This window comes from Astyanax mexicanus, chromosome 21, assembly GCF_023375975.1.
Source record: "Astyanax mexicanus isolate ESR-SI-001 chromosome 21, AstMex3_surface, whole genome shotgun sequence".
In the NCBI taxonomy this organism is placed as follows: domain Eukaryota; kingdom Metazoa; phylum Chordata; class Actinopteri; order Characiformes; family Acestrorhamphidae; genus Astyanax; species Astyanax mexicanus.
This window is the reverse complement of record NC_064428.1, coordinates 5,043,979-5,061,873: the sequence shown is the minus strand read 5'-3', so window position 1 is coordinate 5,061,873 and position 17,895 is coordinate 5,043,979. Positions and strand designations below refer to the sequence as shown.

Genomic DNA, 17,895 nt, shown 5'->3' with positions numbered 1-17,895 from the left:
CTTAGCAACCACCCTGGATACCATAGCAACACCTTAGCAACCGCCTAGCAACACCCTAGCAACCACCTAGCAACCACCTAGCAACACCTTAGCAACCACCCCGGATACCATAGCAACACCTTAGCAACCACCTAGCAACACCTTAGCAACCACCTAGCAACACCATAGCAGATACCAGCCAGCACTGCAATCACACTCGCAGTTTCTGTAGGAACTGCAATCTAGTTATTATTATTATTCCACCTGTTTTTTGTCCGGTTAACTAGTGCCGCAGTTTTCGAAATATCGACTTCGTCCAAAAGAGAAAACGTGCGTCCTTATCGGGAATGGTGGGCTTGTATACAGCTTTCCGATCGGACTTACGTTTTTCGTAAAAACTTCGTAAGTACGCGTTTTTTTGCCCATTGAAAATGAATGGGCAGAACTTTGCACGCCCGTGGACGTCGCAATTTTTGAAATACGAAGATGAACCCAATTGAGGACCTGTAGAACTTATTGAGCTCTTTCCGAAAATATGCGTTACGAAAAGTTACGTCGTACGGATTTCGTACGATTGTCGTACGAAGTGGCCCCATTGGAATGAATGGGGCCAATCGGAGGACGGCAGCTAGATCGAAGGACAGGTAGCTAGAACTCCAGTACTGTGTGTAATGGAGCAGCTATGGGATAAAACAGCATTAGGTCAAAAGTTTGGACACCCCGGCCCCCCCCCCAGTACTGTGTGTAATGGAGCCATGGGTCAAAAGTTTGGACACCCCGGCCCCCCAGTACTGTGTGTAATGGAGCCACGGGTCAAAAGTTTGGACACCCCCGAACGGCCAGAGCAACCTAGCGTGCATAGCTGATTGATGTATTTGCACGTTGCGTAGCAACGTGCAAACACCATTTAATCTAATGTATGCATATACATCACCTAGCAACCACCTAGCAACACCTTAGCAACCACCTAGCAACCACCTAGCAACACCTTAGCAACCACCCCGGATACCATAGCAACACCTTAGCAACCGCCTAGCAACACCTTAGCAACCACCTAGCAAACACCTAGCAACACCTTAGCAACAACCCCGGATACCATAGCAACACCTTAGCAACCGCCTAGCAACACCTTAGCAACCACCTAGCAACACCTTAGCAACCACCCCGGATACCATAGCAACACCTTAGCAACCGCCTAGCAACACCCTAGCAACTACCTAGCAACCACCTAGCAACACCTTAGCAACCACCCCGGATACTATAGCAACACCTTAGCAACCGCCTAGCAACACCCTAGCAACCACCTAGCAACCACCTAGCAACACCTTAGCAACCACCCCGGATACCATAGCAACACCTTAGCAACCGCCTAGCAACACCCTAGCAACCACCTAGCAACACCTTAGCAACCACCCAAGATACCATAGCAACACCTTAGCAACCGCCTAGCAACACCCTAGCAACCACCTAGCAACCACCTAGCAACACCTTAGCAACCACCCCGGATACCATAGCAACACCTTAGCAACCGCCTAGCAACCACCTAGCAACACCTTAGCAACCACCCCGGATACCATAGCAACCGCCTAGCAACACCCTAGCAACCACCTAGCAACCACCTAGCAACACCTTAGCAACCACCCCGGATACCATAGCAACACCTTAGCAACCGCCTAGCAACACCTTAGCAACCACCTAGCAACCACCTAGCAACACCTTAGCAACCACCCCGGATACCATAGCAACACCTTAGCAACCGCCTAGCAACACCCTAGCAACCACCTAGCAACCACCCCAGATACCATAGCAACACCTTAGCAACCGCCTAGCAACACCTTAGCAACCACCTAGCAACCACCTAGCAACACCTTAGCAACCACCCCGGATACCATAGCAACACCTTAGCAACCGCCTAGCAACACCCTAGCAACCACCTAGCAACCACCTAGCAACACCTTAGCAACCACCCCGGATACCATAGCAACACCTTAGCAACCGCCTAGCAACACCCTAGCAACCACCTAGCAACCACCTAGCAACACCTTAGCAACCACCCCGGATACCATAGCAACACCTTAGCAACCACCTAGAAACACCCTAGCAACCACCTAGCAACACCTTAGCAACCACCCCGGATACCATAGCAACACCTTAGCAACCGCCTAGCAACACCCTAGCAACCACCTAGCAACCACCTAGCAACACCTTAGCAACCACCCCGGATACCATAGCAACACCTTAGCAACCGCCTAGCAACACCTTAGCAACCACCTAGCAACCACCTAGCAACACCTTAGCAACCACTCCGGATACCATAGCAACACCTTAGCAACCGCCTAGCAACCTCCTAGCAACACCTTAGCAACCACCCCGGATACCATTGCAACACCTTAGCAACCACCTAGCAACACCTTAGCAACCACCTAGCAACCACTTAGCAACACCTTAGCAACCACTTAGCAACACCTTAGCAACCACCCTGGATACGATAGCAACACCTTAGCAACCACTTAGCAACACCTTAGCAACACCATAGCAGATACCAGCCAGCACTGCAATCACACTCGCAGTTTCTGTAGGAACTGCAATCTAGTTATTATTATTAGTGTGATTGCAGTATGCAATCACAGTATTGTTCTTCTTAAGTCTTATTCTTATTATTATTATTATTATTAGTGTGATTGCAGTAATGCAATCACAGTACTGTTCTTCTTAAGTCTTATTCTTCTTCTTATTATTATTTTTATTATTATTATTATTATTATTATTATTCCACCTGTTTTTTGTCCGGTTAACTAGTGCCGCAGTTTTCGAAATATCGACTTCGTTCAAAAGAGAAAACGTGCGTCCATATCGGGAATGGTGGGCTTGTATACAGCTTTCCGATCGGACTTACGTTTTTCGTAAAAACTTCGTAAGTACGCGTTATTTTGCCCATAGAAAATGAATGGGCAGAACTTTGCACGTCCGTGGACGTCGCAATTTTTGAAATACTAAGATGAAACCAATTGAGGACCTGTAGAACTTATTGAGCTCTTTCCGAAAATATGCGTTACGAAAAGTTACGACGTACGGATTTCGTACGAATGTCGTACGAAGTGGCCCCATTGGAATGAATGGGGCCAATCGGAGGACGGCAGCTAGATCGAAGGACAGGTAGCTAGAACTCCAGTACTGTGAGTGTATGGAGCAGCTATGGGATAAAACAGCATTAGGTCAAAAGTTTGGACACCCCGGCCCCCCAGTACTGTGTGTAATGGAGCCACGGGTCAAAAGTTTGGACACCCCGGCCCCCCAGTACTGTGTGTAATGGAGCCACGGGTCAAAAGTTTGGACACCCCCGAACGGCCAGAGCAACCTAGCGTGCATAGCTGATTGATGTATTTGCACGTTGCGTAGCAACGTGCAAACACCATTTAATCTAATTTATGCATATAAATCACCTAGCAACCACCTAGAAACACCATAGCAACCACCACAGATACCATAGCAACACCTTAGCAACCGCCTAGCAACACCTTAGCAACCACCTAGCAACCACCTAGCAACACCTTAGCAAGCTCCCCGGATACCATAGCAACACCTTAGCAACCGCCTAGCAACACCTTAGCAACCGCCTAGCAACCACTTAGCAACACCTTAGCAACCACCCCGGATACCATAGCAAAACCTTAGCAACCGCCTAGCAACACCTTAGCAACCACCTAGCAACACCTTAGCAACCACCCCGGATACCATAGCAACACCTTAGCAACCGCCTAGCAACACCCTAGCAACCACCTAGCAACACCTTAGCAACCACCCTGGATACCATAGCAACACCTTAGCAACCGCCTAGCAACACCCTAGCAACCACCTAGCAACCACCTAGCAACACCTTAGCAACCACCCAGGATACCATAGCAACACCTTAGCAACCGCCTAGCAACACCCTAGCAACCACCTAGCAACCACCTAGCAACACCTTAGCAACCACCCCGGATACCATAGCAACACCTTAGCAACCGCCTAGCAACAATCTAGCAACCACCTAGCAACCACCTAGCAACACCTTAGCAACCACCCCAGATACCATAGCAACACCTTAGCAACCGCCTAGCAACACCTTAGCAACCACCTAGCAACCACTTAGCAACACCTTAGCAACCACCCCGGATACCATAGCAACACCTTAGCAACCGCCTAGCAACACCCTAGCAACCACCTAGCAACACCTTAGCAACCACCCCGGATACCATAGCAACACCTTAGCAACCGCCTAGCAACACCCTAGCAACCACCTAGCAACCACCTAGCAACACCTTAGCAACCACCCCGGATACCATAGCAACACCTTAGCAACCGCCTAGCAACACCCTAGCAACCACCTAGCAACCACCTAGCAACACCTTAGCAACCACCCCGGATACCATAGCAACACCTTAGCAACCGCCTAGCAACACCCTAGCAACCACCTAGCAACCACCTAGCAACACCTTAGCAACCACCCCGGATACCATAGCAACACCTTAGCAACCGCCTAGCAACGCCTTAGCAACCACCTAGCAACCACCTAGCAACACCTTAGCAACCACCTAGCAACCACCTAGCAACACCTTAGCAACCACCCCGGATACCATAGCAACACCTTAGCAACCGCCTAGCAACACCCTAGCAACCACCTAGCAACACCTTAGCAACCACCCAAGATACCATAGCAACACCTTAGCAACCGCCTAGCAACACCCTAGCAACCACCTAGCAACACCTTAGCAACCACCCCGGATACCATAGCAACACCTTAGCAACCGCCTAGCAACACCTTAGCAACCACCTAGCAACCACCTAGCAACACCTTAGCAACCACCCCAAATACCATAGCAACACCTTAGCAACCGCCTAGCAACACCTTAGCAACCGCCTAGCAACACCTTAGCAACCGTCTAGCAACACCTTAGCAACCACCTAGTAACCACCTAGCAACACCTTAGCAACCACCCCGGATACCATAGCAACACCTTAGCAACACCTTAGCAGATACCAGCCAGCACTGCAATCACACTCGCAGTTTCTGCAGGAACTGCAATCTAGTTATTATTATTATTATTATTATTATTATTCCACCTGTTTTTTGTCCGGTTAACTAGTGCCGCAGTTTTCGAAATATCGACTTCGTTCAAAAGAGAAAACGTGCGTCCATATCGGGAATGGTGGGCTTGTATACAGCTTTCCGATCGGACTTACGTTTTTCGTAAAAACTTCGTAAGTACGCGTTTTTTTGACCATTGAAAATGAATGGGCAGAACTTTGCACGCCCGTGGACGTCGCAATTTTTGAAATACGAAGATGAAACCAATTGAGGACCTGTAGAACTTATTGAGCTCTTTCCGAAAATATGCGTTACGAAAAGTTACGTCGTACGGATTTCGTACGAATGTCGTACGAAATGGCCCCATTGGAATGAATGGGGCCAATCGGAGGACGGCAGCTAGATCGAAGGACAGGTAGCTAGAACTCCAGTACTGTGTGTAATGGAGCAGCTATGGGATAAATCAGCGTTAGGTCAAAAGTTTGGACACCCCGGCCCCCCCCAGTACTGTGTGTAATGGAGCCATGGGTCAAAAGTTTGGACACCCCGGCCCCCCAGTGCTGTGTGTAATAGAGCCACGGGTCAAAAGTTTGGACACCCCCGAACGGCCAGAGCAACCTAGCGTGCATAGCTGATTGATGTATTTGCACGTTGCGTAGCAACGTGCAAACACCATTTAATCTAATTTATGCATATAAATCACTTAGCAACCACCTAGAAACACCATAGCAACCACCACAGATACCATAGCAACACCTTAGCAACCACCTAGCAACACCTTAGCAACCACCTAGCAACCACCTAGCAACACCTTAGCAACCTCCCCGGATACCATAGCAACACCTTAGCAACCGCCTAGCAACACCTTAGCAACCGCCTAGCAACCACCTAGCAACACCTTAGCAACCACCCCGGATACCATAGCAACACCTTAGCAACCGCCTAGCAACACCTTAGCAACCACCTAGCAACACCTTAGCAACCACCCCGGATACCATAGCAACACCTTAGCAACCGCCTAGCAACACCCTAGCAACCACCTAGCAACCACCTAGCAACACCTTAGCAACCACCCCGGATACCATAGCAACACCTTAGCAACCGCCTAGCAACACCTTAGCAACCACCTAGCAACCACCTAGCAACACCTTAGCAACCACCCCGGATACCATAGCAACACCTTAGCAACCGCCTAGCAACACCCTAGCAACAACCTAGCAACCACCTAGCAACACCTTAGCAACCACCCCGGATACCATAGCAACACCTTAGCAACCGCCTAGCAACACCCTAGCAACCACCTAGCAACCACCTAGCAACACCTTAGCAACCACCCCGGATACCATAGCAACACCTTAGCAACCGCCTAGCAACACTCTAGCAACCACCTAGCAACCACCTAGCAACACCTTAGCAACCACCCCGGATACCATAGCAACACCTTAGCAACCGCCTAGCAACACCCTAGCAACCACCTAGCAACCACCTAGCAACACCTTAGCAACCACCCCGGATACCATAGCAACACCTTAGCAACTGCCTAGCAACCACCTAGCAACACCTTAGCAACCACCCTGGATACCATAGCAACACCTTAGCAACCGCCTAGCAACACCTTAGCAACCACTTAGCAACACCTTAGCAACCACCCCGGATACCATAGCAACACCTTAGCAACCGCCTAGCAACCACCTAGCAACCACCTAGCAACACCTTAGCAACCACCCTGGATACCATAGCAACACCTTAGCAACTGCCTAGCAACACCCTAGCAACCACCTAGCAACACCTTAGCAACCATCCCGGATACCATAGCAACACCTTAGCAACCGCCTAGCAATACCTTAGCAACCACCTAGCAACCACCTAGCAACATCTTAGCAACCACCCCGGATACCATAGCAACACCTTAGCAACCACCTAGCAACACCTTAGCAACCACCTAGCAACACCTTAGCATATACCAGCCAGCGCTGCAATCACACTCGCAGTTTCTGCAGGAACTGCAATCTTTATTATTATTATTATTATTCCACCTGTTTTTTGTCCGGTTAACTAGTGCCGCAGTTTTCGAAATATCGACTTCGTTCAAAAGAGAAAACGTGCGTCCATATCGGGAATGGTGGGCTTGTATACAGCTTTCCGATCGGACTTAAGTTTTTCGTAAAAACTTCGTAAGTACGCGTTTTTTTGCCCATTGAAAATGAATGGGCAGAACTTTGCACGCCCGTGGACGTCGCAATTTTTGAAATACTAAGATGAAACCAATTGAGGACCTGTAGAACTTATTGAGCTCTTTCCGAAAATATGCGTTACGAAAAGTTACGACGTACGGATTTCGTACGAATGTCGTACGAAGTGGCCCCATTGGAATGAATGGGGCCAATCGGAGGACGGCAGCTAGATCGAAGGACAGGTAGCTAGAACTCCAGTACTGTGTGTAATGGAGCAGCTATGGGATAAATCAGCGTTAGGTCAAAAGTTTGGACACCCCGGCCCCCCAGTACTGTGTGTAATGGAGCCACGGGTCAAAAGTTTGGACACCCCGGCCCCCCAGTACTGTGTGTAATGGAGCCACGGGTCAAAAGTTTGGACACCCCCGAACGGCCAGAGCAACCTAGCGTGCATAGCTGATTGATGTATTTGCACGTTGCGTAGCAACGTGCAAACACCATTTAATCAAATTTATGCATATACATCACCTAGCAACCACCTAGAAACACCATAGCAACCACCCCGGATACCATAGCAACACCTTAGCAACCGCCTAGCAACACCATAGCAACCACCTAGCAACCATCTAGCAACACCTTAGCAACCACCCCAGATACCATAGCAACACCTTAGCAACCCCCTAGCAACACCCTAGCAACCACCTAGCAACCACCTAGCAACACCTTAGCAACCACCCCGGATACCATAGCAACACCTTAGCAACCGCCTAGCAACACCCAAGCAACCACCTAGCAACCACCTAGCAACACCTTAGCAAACACCCCGGATACCATAGCAACACCTTAGCAACCGCCTAGCAACACCCTAGCAACCACCTAGCAACCACCTAGCAACACCTTAGCAACCACCCCGGATACCATAGCAACACCTTAGCAACCGCCTAGCAACACCCTAGCAACCACCTAGCAACCACCTAGCAACACCTTAGCAACCACCCCGGATACCATAGCAACACCTTAGCAACCGCCTAGCAACACCCTAGCAACCACCTAGCAACCACCTAGCAACACCTTAGCAACCACCCCGGATACCATAGCAACACCTTAGCAACCGCCTAGCAACACCCTAGCAACCACCTAGCAACCACCTAGCAACACCTTAGCAACCACCCCGGATACCATAGCAACACCTTAGCAACCGCCTAGCAACACCCTAGCAACCACCTAGCAACACCTTAGCAACCACCCCGGATACCATAGCAACACCTTAGCAACCGCCTAGCAACACCCTAGCAACCACCTAGCAACACCTTAGCAACCACCCCGGATACCATAGCAACACCTTAGCAACCGCCTAGCAACACCTTAGCAACCACCTAGCAACACCTTAGCAACCACCCCGGATACCATAGCAACACCTTAGCAACCGCCTAGCAACACCTTAGCAACCACCTAGCAACACCTTAGCAACCACCCCGGATACCATAGCAACACCTTAGCAACCACCTAGCAACACCCTAGCAACCACCTAGCAACCACCTAGCAACACCTTAGCAACCACCCCGGATACCATATCAACACCCTAGCAACCACCTAGCAACACCTTAGCAACCACCACGGATACCATAGCAACACCTTAGCAACCGCCTAGCAACACCTTAGCAACCAACTAGCAACCACCTAGCAACACCTTAGCAACCACCCCGGATACCATAGCAACACCTTAGCAACCGCCTAGCAACACCTTAGCAACCACCTAGCAACCACCTAGCAACACCTTAGCAACCACCCTGGATACCATAGCAACACCTTAGCAACCGCCTAGCAACACCTTAGCAACCACCTAGCAACACCTTAGCAACCACCCCAGATACCATAGCAACACCTTAGCAACCGCCTAGCAACACCTTAGCAACCACCTAGCAACCACTTAGCAACACCTTAGCAACCACCCCGGATACCATAGCCACACCTTAGCAACCACTTAGCAACACCTTAGCAACACCATAGCAGATACCAGCCAGCACTGCAATCACACTCGCAGTTTCTGTAGGAACTGCAATCTAGTTATTATTATTATTCCACCTGTTTTTTGTCCGGTTAACTAGTGCCGCAGTTTTCGAAATATCGACTTCGTTCAAAAGAGAAAACGTGCGTCCATATCGGGAATGGTGGGCTTGTATACAGCTTTCCGATCGGACTTACGTTTTTCGTAAAAACTTCGTAAGTACGCGTTTTTTTGCCCATTGAAAATGAATGGGCAGAACTTTGCACGCCCGTGGACGTCGCAATTTTTGAAATACTAAGATGAAACCAATTGAGGACCTGTAGAACTTATTGAGCTCTTTCCGAAAATATGCGTTACGAAAAGTTACGACGTACGGATTTCGTACGAATGTCGTACGAAGTGGCCCCATTGGAATGAATGGGGCCAATCGGAGGACGGCAGCTAGATCGAAGGACAGGTAGCTAGAACTCCAGTACTGTGTGTAATGGAGCAGCTATGGGATAAATCAGTGTTAGGTCAAAAGTTTGGACACCCCGGCCCCCCAGTACTGTGTGTAATGGAGCCACGGGTCAAAAGTTTGGACACCCCGGCCCCCCAGTACTGTGTGTAATGGAGCCACGGGTCAAAAGTTTGGACACCCCCGAACGGCCAGAGCAACCTAGCGTGCATAGCTGATTGATGTATTTGCACGTTGCGTAGCAACGTGCAAACACCATTTAATCAAATTTATGCATATACATCACCTAGCAACCACCTAGAAACACCATAGCAACCACCCCGGATACCATAGCAACACCTTAGCAACCGCCTAGCAACACCATAGCAACCACCTAGCAACCATCTAGCAACACCTTAGCAACCACCCCAGATACCATAGCAACACCTTAGCAACCCCCTAGCAACACCCTAGCAACCACCTAGCAACCACCTAGCAACACCTTAGCAACCACCCCGGATACCATAGCAACACCTTAGCAACCGCCTAGCAACACCCTAGCAACCACCTAGCAACCACCTAGCAACACCTTAGCAAACACCCCGGATACCATAGCAACACCTTAGCAACCGCCTAGCAACACCCTAGCAACCACCTAGCAACCACCTAGCAACACCTTAGCAACCACCCCGGATACCATAGCAACACCTTAGCAACCGCCTAGCAACACCCTAGCAACCACCTAGCAACCACCTAGCAACACCTTAGCAACCACCCCGGATACCATAGCAACACCTTAGCAACCGCCTAGCAACACCCTAGCAACCACCTAGCAACCACCTAGCAACACCTTAGCAACCACCCCGGATACCATAGCAACACCTTAGCAACCGCCTAGCAACACCCTAGCAACCACCTAGCAACCACCTAGCAACACCTTAGCAACCACCCCGGATACCATAGCAACACCTTAGCAACCGCCTAGCAACACCCTAGCAACCACCTAGCAACCACCTAGCAACACCTTAGCAACCACCCCAGATACCATAGCAACACCTTAGCAACCGCCTAGCAACACCTTAGCAACCACCTAGCAACACCTTAGCAACCACCCCGGATACCATAGCAACACCTTAGCAACCACCCCGGATACCATAGCAACACCTTAGCAACCGCCTAGCAACACCCTAGCAACCACCTAGCAACACCTTAGCAACCACCCCGGATACCATAGCAACACCTTAGCAACCGCCTAGCAACACCTTAGCAACCACCTACCAACCACTTAGCAACACCTTAGCAACCACCCCGGATACCATAGCAACACCTTAGCAACCGCCTAGCAACACCCTAGCAACCACCTAGCAACCACCTAGCAACACCTTAGCAACCACCCCGGATACCATAGCAACACCTTAGCAACCACCTAGCAACCGCCTAGCAACACCCTAGCAACCACCTAGCAACCACCTAGCAACACCTTAGCAACCACCCCGGATACCATAGCAACACCTTAGTAACCGCCTAGCAACACCCTAGCAACCACCTAGCAACCACCTAGCAACACCTTAGCAACCACCCCGGATACCATAGCAACACCTTAGCAACCGCCTAGCAACACCCTAGCAACCACCTAGCAACCACCTAGCAACACCTTAGCAACCACCCCAGATACCATAGCAACACCTTAGCAACCGCCTAGCAACACCTTAGCAACCACCTAGCAACACCTTAGCAACCACCCCGGATACCATAGCAACACCTTAGCAACCACCCCGGATACCATAGCAACACCTTAGCAACCGCCTAGCAACACCCTAGCAACCACCTAGCAACACCTTAGCAACCACCACGGATACCATAGCAACACCTTAGCAACCGCCTAGCAACACCCTAGCAACCACCTAGCAACACCTTAGCAACCACCCCGGATACCATAGCAACACCTTAGCAACCGCCTAGCAACACCCTAGCAACCACCTAGCAACACCTTAGCAACCATCCTGGATACCATAGCAACACCTTAGCAACCGCCTAGCAATACCTTAGCAACCACCTAGCAACATCTTAGCAACCACCCCGGATACCACAGCAACACCTTAGCAACCACCTAGCAACACCTTAGCAACCACCTAGCAACACCTTAGCAGATACCAGCCAGCACTGCAATCACACTCGCAGTTTCTGCAGGAACTGCAATCTAGTTATTATTATTATTCCACCTGTTTTTTGTCCGGTTAACTAGTGCCGCAGTTTTCGAAATATCGACTTCGTTCAAAAGAGAAAACGTGCGTCCATATCGGGAATGGTGGGCTTGTATACAGCTTTCCGATCGGACTTACGTTTTTCGTAAAAACTTCGTAAGTACGCGTTTTTTTGACCATTGAAAATGAATGGGCAGAACTTTGCACGCCCGTGGACGTCGCAATTTTTGAAATACGAAGATGAAACCAATTGAGGACCTGTAGAACTTATTGAGCTCTTTCCGAAAATATGCGTTACGAAAAGTTACGACGTACGGATTTCGTACGAATGTCGTACGAAGTGGCCCCATTGGAATGAATGGGGCCAATCGGAGGACGGCAGCTAGATCGAAGGACAGGTAGCTAGAACTCCAGTACTGTGAGTGTATGGAGCAGCTATGGGATAAATCAGCGTTAGGTCAAAAGTTTGGACACCCCGGCCCCCCCCCAGTACTGTGTGTAATGGAGCCATGGGTCAAAAGTTTGGACACCCCGGCCCCCCAGTACTGTGTGTAATGGAGCCACGGGTCAAAAGTTTGGACACCCCCGAACGGCCAGAGCAACCTAGCGTGCATAGCTGATTGATGTATTTGCACGTTGCGTAGCAACGTGCAAACACCATTTAATCTAATTGATGCATATACATCACCTAGCAACCACCTAGAAACACCATAGCAACCACCCCGGATACCATAGCAACACCTTAGCAACCGCCTAGCAACACCCTAGCAACCACCTAGCAACCACCTAGCAACACCTTGGCAACCATCCCGGATACCATAGCAACACCTTAGCAACCGCCTAGCAACACCCTAGCAACCACCTAGCAACCACCTAGCAACACCTTAGCAACCACCCCAGATACCATAGCAACACCTTAGCAACCGCCGAGCAACACCCTAGCAACCACCTAGCAACCACCTAGCAACACCTTAGCAACCACCCCGGATACCATAGCAACACCTTAGCAACCACCTAGCAACACCCTAGCAACCACCTAGCAACCACCTAGCAACACCTTAGCAACCACCCCGGATACCATAGCAACACCTTAGCAACCGCCTAGCAACACCCTAGCAACCACCTAGCAACACCTTAGCAACCACCCCGGATACCATAGCAACACCTTAGCAACCGGATAGCAACACCTTAGCAACCACCCCGGATACCATAGCAACACCTTAGCAACCGCCTAGCAACACCCTAGCAACCACCTAGCAACCACCTAGCAACACCTTAGCAACCACCCCGGATACCATAGCAACACCTTAGCAACCGCCTAGCAACACCCTAGCAACCACCTAGCAACACCTTAGCAACCACCCCGGATACTATAGCAACACCTTAGCAACCGCCTAGCAACACCCTAGCAACCACCTAGCAACCACCTAGCAACACCTTAGCAACCACCCCGGATACCATAGCAACACCTTAGCAACCGCCTAGCAACACCCTAGCAACCACCTAGCAACCACCTAGCAACCACCTAGCAACACCTTAGCAACCACCCCGGATACCATAGCAACACCTTAGCAACCGCCTAGCAACACCCTAGCAACCACCTAGCAACCACCTAGCAACACCTTAGCAACCACCCCGGATACCATAGCAACACCTTAGCAACCGCCTAGCAACACCTTAGCAACCACCTAGCAACCACTTAGCAACACCTTAGCAACCACCCCAGATACCATAGCAACACCTTAGCAACCGCCTAGCAACCACCTAGCAACACCTTAGCAACCACCCCGGATACCATAGCAACACCTTAGCAACCGCCTAGCAACCACCTAGCAACCACCTAGCAACACCTTAGCAACCACCCCGGATACCATAGCAACACCTTAGCAACCGCCTAGCAACCACCTAGCAACACCTTAGCAACCACCCCGGATACCATAGCAACACCTTAGCAACCGCCTAGCAACCACCTAGCAACCACCTAGCAACACCTTAGCAACCACCCCGGATACCATAGCAACACCTTAGCAACCGCCTGGCAACACCTTAGCAACCACCTAGCAACCACCTAGCAACACCTTAGCAACCACCCCGGATACCATAGCAACACCTTAGCAACCGCCTAGAAACACCCTAGCAACCACCTAGCAACACCTTAGCAACCACCCTGGATACCATAGCAACACCTTAGCAACCGCCTAGCAACACCCTAGCAACCACCTAGCAACCACCTAGCAACACCTTAGCAACCACCCCGGATACCATAGCAACACCTTAGCAACCGCCTAGCAACAACTTAGCAACCACCTAGCAACCACCTAGCAACACCTTAGCAACCACCCCGGATACCATAGCAACACCTTAGCAACCGCCTAGCAACACCTTAGCCACCACCTAGCAACCACCTAGCAACACCTTAGCAACCACCCCGGATACCATAGCAACACCTTAGCAACCGCCTAGCAACACCCTAGCAACCACCTAGCAACACCTTAGCAACCACCCCGGATACCATAGCAACACCTTAGCAACCACTTAGCAACACCTTAGCAACACCTTAGCAACACTATAGCAGATACCAGCCAGCACTGCAATCACACTCGCAGTTTCTGTAGGAACTGCAATCTAGTTATTATTATTATTCCACCTGTTTTTTGTCCGGTTAACTAGTGCCGCAGTTTTCGAAATATCGACTTCGTTCAAAAGAGAAAACGTGCGTCCATATCGGGAATGGTGGGCTTGTATACAGCTTTCCGATCGGACTTACGTTTTTCGTAAAAACTTCGTAAGTACGCGTTTTTTTGCCCATTGAAAATGAATGGGCAGAACTTTGCACGCCCGTGGACGTCGCAATTTTTGAAATACGAAGATGAAACCAATTGAGGACCTGTAGAACTTATTGAGCTCTTTCCGAAAATATGCGTTACGAAAAGTTACGTCGTACGGATTTCGTACGATTGTCGTACGAAGTGGCCCCATTGGAATGAATGGGGCAAATCGGAGGACGGCAGCTAGATCGAAGGACAGGTAGCTAGAACTCCAGTACTGTGTGTAATGGAGCAGCTATGGGATAAAACAGCATTAGGTCAAAAGTTTGGACACCCCGGCCCCCCAGTACTGTGTGTAATGGAGCCACGGGTCAAAAGTTTGGACACCCCAGAGCCCCAGCACTGTGTGTAATGGAGCCACGGGTCAAAAGTTTGGACACCCCAGAGCCCCAGCACTGTGTGTAATGGAGCCACGGGTCAAAAGTTTGGACACCCCAGAGCCCAGTACTGTGTGTAATGGAGCCACGGGTCAAAAGTTTGGACACCCCAGAGCCCCAGCACTGTGTGTAATGGAGCTGCGGGTCAAAAGTTTGGACACCCCAGAGCCCCAGCACTGTGTGTAATGGAGTCACGGGTCAAAAGTTTGGACACCCCAGAGCCCCAGCACTGTGTGTAATGGAGCCACGGGTCAAAAGTTTGGACACCCCAGAGCCCCAGTACTGTGTAATGGAGCCACGGGTCAAAAGTTTGGACACCCCAGTGCCCCAGTACTGTGTGTAATGGAGCAACTGGTCAAAAGTTTGGGTACCCCGGTCAGCTCTGCAATCACACTCGCAGTTTCTGTAGGAACTGCAATCTAGTTATTATTATTATTCCACCTGTTTTTTGTCCGGTTAACTAGTGCCGCAGTTTTCGAAATAACGACTTCGTTCAAAAGAGAAAACGTGCGTCCATATCGGGAATGGTGGGCTTGTATACAGCTTTCCGATCGGACTTACGTTTTTCGTAAAAACTTCGTAAGTACGCGTTTTTTTGCCCATTGAAAATGAATGGGCAGAACTTTGCACGCCCGTGGACATCGCAATTTTTGAAATACGAAGATGAAACCAATTGAGGACCTGTAGAACTTATTGAGCTCTTTCCGAAAATATGCGTTACGAAAAGTTACGACGTACGGATTTCGTACGAATGTCGTACGAAGTGGCCCCATTGGAATGAATGGGGCCAATCGGAGGACGGCAGCTAGATCGAAGGACAGGTAGCTAGAACTCCAGTACTGTGTGTAATGCAGCAGCTATGGGATAAAACAGCATTAGGTCAAAAGTTTGGACACCCCGGCCCCCCCCAGTACTGTGTGTAATGGAGCCATGGGTCAAAAGTTTGGACACCCCGGCCCCCCAGTACTGTGTGTAATGGAGCCACGGGTCAAAAGTTTGGACACCCCCGAACGGCCAGAGCAACCTAGCGTACATAGCTGATTGATGTATTTGCACGTTGCGTAGCAACGTGCAAACACCATTTAATCTAATTTATGCATATAAATCACCTAGCAACCACCTAGAAACACCATAGCAACCACTACAGATACCATAGCAACACCTTAGCAACCGCCTAGCAACACCTTAGCAACCACCTAGCAACCACCTAGCAACACCTTAGCAACCTCCCCGGATACCATAGCAACACCTTAGCAACCGTCTAGCAACACCTTAGCAACCGCATAGCAACCACTTAGCAACACCTTAGCAACCACCCCGGATACCATAGCAACACCTTAGCAACCGCCTAGCAACACCCTAGCAACCACCTAGCAACACCTTAGCAACCACCCCGGATACCATAGCAACACCTTAGCAACCACCCCGGATACCATAGCAACACCTTAGCAACCGCCTAGCAACACCTTAGCAACCGCCTAGCAACACCCTAGCAACCACCTAGCAACCACCTAGCAACACCTTAGCAACCACCCCGGATACCATAGCAACACCTTAGCAACCGCCTAGCAACACCCTAGCAACCACCTAGCAACACCTTAGCAACCACCCCGGATACCATAGCAACACCTTAGCAACCGCCTAGCAACACCCTAGCAACCACCTAGCAACCACCTAGCAACACCTTAGCAACCACCCCGGATACCATAGCAACACCTTAGCAACCGCCTAGCAACACCCTAGCAACCACCTAGCAACCACCTAGCAACACCTTAGCAACCACCCCGGATACCATAGCAACACCTTAGCAACCGCCTAGCAACACCCTAGCAACCACCTAGCAACCACCTAGCAACACCTTAGCAACCACCCCGGATACCATAGCAACACCTTAGCAACCGCCTAGCAACACCCTAGCAACCACCTAGCAACACCTTAGCAACCACCCTGGATACCATAGCAACACCTTAGCAACCGCCTAGCAACACCCTAGCAACCACCTAGCAACCACCTAGCAACACCTTAGCAACCACCCCGGATACCATAGCAACACTTTAGCAACCACCTAGCAACACCTTAGCAACCACCCCGGATACCATAGCAACACCTTAGCAACCGCCTAGCAACACCCTAGCAACCACCTAGCAACACCTTAGCAACCACCCCGGATACCATAGCAACACCTTAGCAACCGCCTAGCAACAACTTAGCAACCACCTAGCAACCACCTAGCAACACCTTAGCAACCACCCCGGATACCATAGCAACACCTTAGCAACCGCCTAGCAACACCTTAGCAACCACCTAGCAACCAGCTAGCAACACCTTAGCAACCACCCCGGATACCATAGCAACACCTTAGCAACCGCCTAGCAACACCTTAGCAACCACCTAGCAACACCTTAGCAACCACCCCAGATACCATAGCAACACCTTAGCAACCGCCTAGCAACACCTTAGCAACCACCTAGCAACCACTTAGCAACACCTTAGCAACCACCCCGGATACCATAGCAACACCTTAGCAACCGCCTAGCAACCACCTAGCAACCACCTAGCAACACCTTAGCAAACACCCCGGATACCATAGCAACACCTTAGCAACCGCCTAGCAACACCCTAGCAACCACCTAGCAACACCTTAGCAACCATCCCGGATACCATAGCAACACCTTAGCAACCGCCTAGCAATACCTTAGCAACCACCTAGCAACCACCTAGCAACATCTTAGCAACCACCCCAGATACCATAGCAACACCTTAGCAACCACCTAGCAACACCTTAGCAACCACCTAGCAACACCTTAGCAGATACCAGCCA

The 17,895-nt window shown here is 50.2% G+C and overlaps 1 long non-coding RNA gene across 1 annotated transcript; it reads right to left on the bottom strand.

Moving 5' to 3' along the window:
• Positions 1–747: 747 nt before the first annotated feature.
• On the bottom strand, positions 748–16,451 carry LOC125785937 (uncharacterized). Its single transcript, XR_007428215.1, has 3 exons — positions 16,282–16,451; positions 5,784–5,837; positions 748–946 (listed from the first exon to the last, which is right to left on the bottom strand). It is a non-coding gene; the product is annotated as an uncharacterized LOC125785937 (long non-coding RNA).
• Between the last annotated feature and the right edge of the window lie 1,444 nt (positions 16,452–17,895).